The following is an 8,137-nucleotide window of genomic DNA, read 5'->3' as shown; positions in this document are numbered from 1 at the left end:
GGGGATAATAGGGGATATGTTTAATCTTTAGGGAATGTGTTTGGTTTGTTTGGTTGCGTTAGGGTGTTTGGGTGTTTATGATTGGGTTGTTGAGTTGCTCAAGTTCGTTAGTGTTTTTGTTTCAAAACTTTAGATATGGTTCTCTTAACAGCTATTTTTTGATTAGCGTTTGCCGTTGGTCTCGACTTGTATGTAAAAATTGTAAAATAATTAAAAAGTTGTCGCGTGCCTTCCTAATTGAACTATTACCATTCATTAGTAACGTTATAATGGAATATCTGATTGTTATTACAAAAACAGTCTTAACTTTTGATGGCGTAACTGATTTGTTTTGTTGCTACCTCTTGTTTTGTCTGTCTCGCACTTTTCTACATATGGACTGACCTAGTTACTTGTTTGAAGGATTTGGGTGACTTAGTTCTAAGGTCAATGATCCAAAAAAAAATTATATTCAAAAGTGTCACCAACCCTTTATATTAAGACATACGAGCTTTAAACTCCTTAACTAAACGTTTAAGAAGACTTAGGCTCTGAAGATTAGCAATAGAAATCCCTTAAGATGTTCTTCATTCATGCTAATTCTTACTTTGAAAAAGAGGACTGATTCTAAATTCCATCCATCCAAGTTCTTGAGCTTTTTCATTGATGTCTTTTTTCAATTGTTTAAATGTTAAGAAAAACAGTCCAGAAAATAAAAATAAAGTAACTTTAATCTTGTATTTTTTCTTCTGTTTTATTTTGTAACCAATGATCTACACGGATACCTACGGTAATCAATCCAAGGTATCAAAGCAACTACAACTAGAAGTAGTTGCCAAGAAATACGGAAGGTAATCCATTCTTAACATAATTGATTTAACTCACGTAAAATAAAACTAGTCATCGACTGAATACACTAAGAAACCTCTCATATTTTCAATGAATCGATGAACTTAATTCATATATTTTATTAATCAATTTAAAAAAAAAAAACACACAAAAGTGTTACAAAAAATACTAATTTTTATATTTAATTTTTATACTTAAACATGTGGTATTTTAGGTCAATAAAATGCATCATCTTTTATAGTAAATATATTATAAAATATATTATAAAGGTATAAGATACAATATAAAAGTTGATTTTGTATTCATCCTTCATCATTTTAAAGACTTCACTTTAAAAGACTCAAACTCAGAATTTGAGCCAGTGCCACATACAACGCCCTGAAACTAAATAAACATCTGCATTTTGTTTATTTATCTACATGTTACTTTTTTGTGATTTTTTAAAAGTGTTGACCTTTATTAACAACGGTTACGGAAGATGATAATTTACCAATTCAAAAGATTATAAATAACATACTGCGATTAAAACACTAAAAATACATATATACTCATTTTTTAAATCCCTATTTACACATTTTAAAAACCCTTAAATATAAATATAGTTGCATTTTACACTTCAACAAAAAACTTGCACAGATTTTAAGCATCGAAGAGAAGAAAACAACGAAAAATTTCTTTTTCCTTTTGTGAATTTCAAAATTCTCTTGAATTAAAAAAACGAACAGTAATTCGACAATATAGAATCACCATAAAATTGCAAACCAATAACCTGTTGTGATTCCTTTTTGTGAATCCAGTGAACTGAGCTTTTTAAACAAGCGTTTGAAAAATCAGGATTAAATAAGAATGAATTAGCTAGAAAAGAAAATGAAGCCTCTGCACTGTGAACCAAGATGCGCAGTTTTTAAGCAAAAATTAATGACTCCTTCGTTTTTGAAGCTTTCTCCATGAAATTTTTATTAAAATTTTTGACATTTGGGCTTAATAACCTTATCACGCTTTAGAGTGTTAAGGATGCAATAGAACGTTACCTCTTGCAGCCGGGTACATTCAAAATAAATCTTTTGTTCACCGCAGGTCCACTGTGTTCTGTAGTATTTTGAATAACTTTTTAAAAGTTTTTTGATATTCTTATTTCAGTTTATTATTAGTTTTTGACCCGCCAGTATATTTTTACTACTCGTTATTCTTCTTCATCACTGCAGCTCCACATTTTTTACAGTTTTCTACAATCGGTAAGCTGTCGGCAGTAGGATGTTGTTGTTGACTGATCTGCATGAGATTGCTCACTACCAGAGGAACTGCTTGCTACTGCTTATTCCATCATCTAGATGTTTTTGTCTTTGATTTTCTAATTATAAACGGGCTTTTAATTTACTATATCCGAGATTTATTTCATTTATAGTATCTTGCTTCTGTTTTTTTATTTAGAAAATTTTAGCTTTCATAAAATTTTTAGGCACCGCCGATTCGGTTCGTAAAATCCGCAAAAAGCCAATCCGACTTATTTTGCGGATTAAAATAGTCAGTTCGTAAAAATTTTTCGGATTAATAATCCGAAAACTAATTTACGAACCACCAGCGAATTTTTTTTTTGCGGATTCACTTCGCTGTTCGGATTATCAATCCGAAAAATTTTTACGAACCACTGGCGGATTTTTTTTTTTGCGGATTCTCTTTGCTGTTCGGATTATTAATCCGAAAAATTTTTACAAATCAATTTAACTTTAATTCGTTTAGCGAATCATACGAATCGCGTTCCGTTCGCGTCACCATTAAATGGTGTGGTCCAAAAAAATTACGCTTTTATTATGTGCGCGTCCTACAAATAGTGGATCTTTTATTTTCAATCAGTTCTATTTGGAAATCTTAACATACAACAATTCGTTCAACAGATCAAGTCTACTATTCTTCACCTACATTTATTACGGTAAGCCAATATTATATTAATTTGATTTAAAAGTTAAGAATATTTCAAACTGAATTTTTGCGGTTTTTTTTTTTTTTTTTTTTGTGGATCGAATTCCTTTGCGAATTATTTCGCTTTGCGGATTGCTTCAATTAGTGGATTGGTCCGATAAAATTTATATTGCAATATTTCTTCTACTTAAATATTAACAGAAATAAAAATAGAAATAGAGATAAAAACTAGTTTGAAAAATTGTTACGCTCATTTCAATAATTAAGGCAAATAATTAGTTCTTTTATTGAAAACTTTATGCATGCCTCTAAAATATCATTTATTGTTAAGACAAATATTAAGGAAAATTTTCAAATAACTTAATAAATAATTAGTTCTTTTTCGGAAACTGTTTGTATGCATCAAAAACTATCACGTTTTATTAAGGCATATATTAAGGAAATATTGAGGCAAATATTTCAATAAAAAGTCAGTAAATCGAAAATGTGATTTGATCCGTGTTTTCGAATTTTTAATCCGAAAAGTAATCCTTATTAACAATCTGATCCGTTTTTGTGGATTTTAAATTCAATAAATAATCCGAAATATTCGTCCGATCCGATATGGCAAACTCAATCCGATTCGTTTCTTTTTTTTTTTTTTTATTTCACTTTTTTTTTCTTTTCAGATGCCTAAGCTGTCTAATATTTGGGAATTCTTCAACAATGTGGAGGAAAACAAGGCAAAATGCAAGGCCTGTGGCAAAATATACTTAATCAATAAAAGCACCACAAGTCCTTTAAGGAACCATTTGAAAAGAGTCCACTTGAATTTATATAAACAATTAGAAAGGAAAGACAAGCAAAAATCAACAATACCAGACATTTTTGATGAGCTTGCCTCTGAAGACTCAGATTTTGAACAAACACAAGAAAGAGGAAAAAAGAGGAGATGTCCACAAACACAAAAAGATACACCAGTATCGCCACAGCCTGGACCAAGTGGAACTTGTGGCACTTCCAACACACAGACACTGCAAGGCAGAAAACAGGCTACCAAACCTGAATGGGAAGTTACTGACATCAATCAAATAAGAACTGTTGTTGACATTACTAAATGGGTGATTGAGGACACTCAACCATTTTCTATTGTAGAAACTGACGCACTCACCCGGATGATGAGAACTGCAACCAACGGTCAATTCAGAGCCATTACAGCAAAGAATATATCTACAAAATACATTCCTCTCCTTTTTAAATTCATCAAGGAACAAGTAAAAAACATTTTCAATTCAGACAAGTTAAATCTTGATGGAGTGGCCTTTACACCCGACGTGTGGACCACTGATCACACCAATTTGTCTTTCATGAGCCTTACACTCCACTATATAGATTCAAAGTTCCAATTAAAGCGCTTCTTGGTAGAAATGTCCTACTTCCCCGAACAACATACTGCCGACAATATTGCCAAGAAGCTCAATGAATCTATCAACAAACTGGAACTTGATTTTGGAGTCAAAACCTGGATAACAGTCAACGGTGCAGCTAATCAGTCCAAGCAGGTGTTAGGAAATCAATTGGGGTTCAAAGTGCAATTTGGTGTGTCGACCACCGTCTAAATCTAGTTGTCAGTGGTGCTGTCGATGATAAAAGATGTCCAAAATGGTCAATTCTCAACCACAAAATAACAAAATTAGTAGGTCACTTCAACCAGTCCTCTCAAAAAGCTATGACTTTAGTTAATGCTGCCAAAGCCTTAAAAAACTCCAGAACGAAGTTAGTACAGAGATGCCCCACAAGATGGAACTCTGACCTCCATCAAATGGAGTCTGTGGTGGATCTTCTTCCGGCGATGCATTCTTTAAAGAATCCGAACCCTACTGTTTCTGGAGGTTGTAAGTTGACAGATCTTTTACCAACAGATGATGAAGTGGAATCTATTCAATCTGTCATCCGGCTTCTGAGAGGCTTTTCAGAATTCTCTGAGAAATGCAGCAGTGAAAAGAATGTTAGCATCTGTTCCGTTATTAATTGCCTATACAACATCAGAGGAAGATTAGCAAGGGAGATGATCAAGCCAAAAACCGAGGTGTCATCAGAGCTTGCTCACTACTTCAATGAAGATCTAAACAGAAGATTCGAAGGGGAGTTGATGAATATTGAATTCTCTATAGCTCATTTTTTAGATCCTAACAGCAAGGGCATGTGCTTTGTGGATGAGGGGGAAAAATTTGAAGTAGTCAAAACTGCAGTAAAAAAAGCTATGGAAGAACTGTCAAAAAAAGAAATTTTGGCTAGCCAAAGCACTCCTTCCCCTTCAATGTTGGATGATGAAGATGATTTCACTGAACAACTGAGGAAGAAAGTGTTTGGTGCAGGTTACATTAATCCTGGAGGTGAAACAAGCACCAAGAAAGGCATTTCTACTGAAATTGAGGGGTATTTGAATTCAAAACCAGTTCCAGCAAATACAAATGTACTGGAATTCTGGAAACAAAACCAGTATATTTACCCAATAATGTCAAGGTTGGCCAGAAAAAACCTCTGTATACCTGCTGCATCATCAACATCTGAAAGAGTTTTCTCAACAGCAGGGAATATATACAGCTCTAGAAGAACCAATCTTTCAATCTCAAAGGTTGAGATGTTGGTATATATGAAAGAAAACACTAAGCAACTCAGTAAAATTCAAGACATTGTGTGGCCAGGAAATGAATTTGGAAAATGATTAACTTTCAGTGTGATTTTGACTTTTTTTTATTTCTTAACAAGGAAATCATTTCGTTTCATTGTATATTTGAATATTATAAATAAATAAAAATGAATCTTAATTCGAAAGCTTTTTTTATTCTGAATCCGTATAAATCCGTAAAAATAATATCGGTTCGGATTCCAATTCGAAAAAAATTTTTCCAATTGCAATCCGATCCGAAAGTATCGAATCGGATTGCAATCCGAAAAAATAATCCGAAAAAATTTTAACGAATTATTTTCCGATAAATTATTTTCGGATCAAATCAATCCGTAAGTAGTTTGAACCGTTTAGCATAGATAATTCGGTGCACAATCCGCAAACCGATAAACAGTAACGAATCGGCGGTCTCTAAAAATTTTCATAAAACAAAAAATAGAAATGAGAGCATTTCTTGACCAATCAAATTAAAATTGATTTTCTTGACCAATCAAATTAAAAATGATTTGATACAATTTTTCAAGACATAGTTAACATAATTAACTGTAGTTACGTAGTGCGGTGATAGAGCATTTTTTTGAATGCTAATAAAATGTGTCACGTGACATTTAAAGAATTTTTCTTATTTATATTTTATATTTAGTTTTAAATTTAATGGAGCTGTTATTAACTAACAAAAAAAATATAAATTTAATTACGCAGTTGATAGAAATAAAGCAATTAAATAGGTTAATTACTACATTGAACAACAAAGATAAGAAAGTAAAGTAATACATATCAGTCTCTACGTTTTGTGATACAAATGAACTCATCTTCAAGCGAACATTTTTTTGACAAGCATGCAAAACACACCCAGCTTTGACATCTAAAATTTTCACATGTAAACCATCGGTCATTTTCATTTGTTGCACTTTCGTTCCAACATTTTGGACACTTCTTGCATTTTCTTTGTTTTGTTTGAATCTTCAATGTTTGTTGCGTGGATTGTCTCTCCAATGCCTAATTATTCTGTGTAGTGTTAAAATCAAGTCTTCTTTTTTTTGGGGTAAATTTAGACATTCTCTTTCAGGTCATGCTAGTTCTGGCATTTTTCGCTTCATAATGTTGACATCGTAATTATTCTTTTATACCACTCTCTAGAGCAATTCTGTTTCCTTGAACAGCAGCTTAAATTTGATCTACATTTGCTTTCGGATTTTATCACAATTACTGATTAAGACTAGTGTGAGTGTATAAGTTATTATTATCGACTCAGTAGATTTACGTAGTGGTGTTACAGCTGGTGGAAGTTGTAAACAAATTAAGCGGGTTTTTGTGGTTGAAATATTTCGGGTTTGTCAACTTTGTTTATTCTAGCGGAATTAAACACATGTTTTGAAATCCCGAAATAAGTTGCTCGTCAGTGTAATTTCTTGCTTTTTTGTTAGCAATTGTGTTCATCATTCTTTATTGACTGAGACAGAGTGAGTCATTTTTAAATTATTAATTTACGTAGGTGACTCATGTTTATATAAGGACTAGATGCTTAATTAAATTTGATTAATAAGTGTGAAATAATTATATAAACATTGAAAATAAATAAACAGTGTTTTCAATTCAACAATAAATCTTTTTATTTTAGTTTTTCTTCATAACTTTCTTCCGAAACTTATAAATTCAGTTCTGAATAAAGGATAATCATTAGCAGAAATTTTACTACAAAACCACATTTTTATGTTAAGCACGGAAAGTTTTTATTTACGAAACTGGGGAGTCGGAGAGTTAATAAAATTTAGAATAATTTATTCATAGTAACTCCTTTTAAGTCGTGTTAAAATTTTAACTAAAAACCAAATAGTTTTATACGGTATGATAGGGCAAAAAATTCCATACAATAATGTGAAAAAAAAAATTCAAAATGTTTTTCCCTTTTAAAAGATAATTCATAAAAACTAAAAATGCAAAAGTCGTTCAATTTTACTTGCATTTACTCTGCAATTTTTTGTCTTTGAATCAAGAAAAAGTCTAAAGCTTTGGGTGAAATCAAAAAAAATGTTTTTGATAATGCTTTAATTTGAAATTTTCTGTTTTGATTGATAAAAACTTTGTTATGTAATTCAAACTCAGTAAGATTTTACATGCTTTAGCAAGTGAATTGTTACACCTGGCAAAAAGAATGGATGACAAGATAGTGCAAGGAAAAGCTGGATCTCACTTTTGTCAGTTTTATAGAACGTTGAGTTAAAAAAAAAAGTGAAGTCTTGAAAGTTTAGTGAAATAAACTTTATACATTTTATTTGCAGAAAAATTTGCTGATTATGTATTATAAGTATTTTAAAATTATTTTGAACAGAAATAAATTTTCTATGTGTTTAACTATAATTGATGTCAAATGGTAGAATTTATTCTTTACGCTAATAGGGTTTACAACTAAATAATGTTATTGTTATGATTTATAAGTGCTTCCCCTCATTTTAAACAAATATATTTGTTAGATAAATCATTTGTATATGAGAAAAAAAGAGCCAAGAAGCCTTCTTCTGAAATCAAAGCTATCAGCTTTGTATAAAGTTTATTTTAGTATCAAATCGCCTAACTGAACATTATTAATCCTGTTTGTAAGTTTATTTTAAATTGAATTTGATTTTATTTGGTGAAAATTTCAAAATGCTTTTTTTTTAAAGTTGTGTTTCTTTAACTATTTAAATCTGAGAAGTTTATTTATTTTTTCTATTCTTA

General features: G+C 31.2%; 1 protein-coding gene across 1 annotated transcript in view; it reads right to left on the bottom strand.

The window, feature by feature from the left end:
* The window catches only part of LOC149893772 (LIM zinc-binding domain-containing Nebulette-like), a 320,034-nt gene that overhangs the window by 111,722 nt on the left and 200,175 nt on the right, over positions 1 to 8,137 (bottom strand). The gene's annotated exons all lie outside the window — the stretch shown is intronic.

The sequence above is a fragment of the Hydra viridissima genome, unplaced genomic scaffold (genome assembly GCF_058129835.1).
Source record: "Hydra viridissima isolate aposymbiotic clone 2 unplaced genomic scaffold, HvirCarnegie_v1 scaffold_1, whole genome shotgun sequence".
Lineage (NCBI taxonomy): Eukaryota > Metazoa > Cnidaria > Hydrozoa > Anthoathecata > Hydridae > Hydra > Hydra viridissima.
This window is presented reverse-complemented; position numbering and strand designations above follow the sequence as displayed.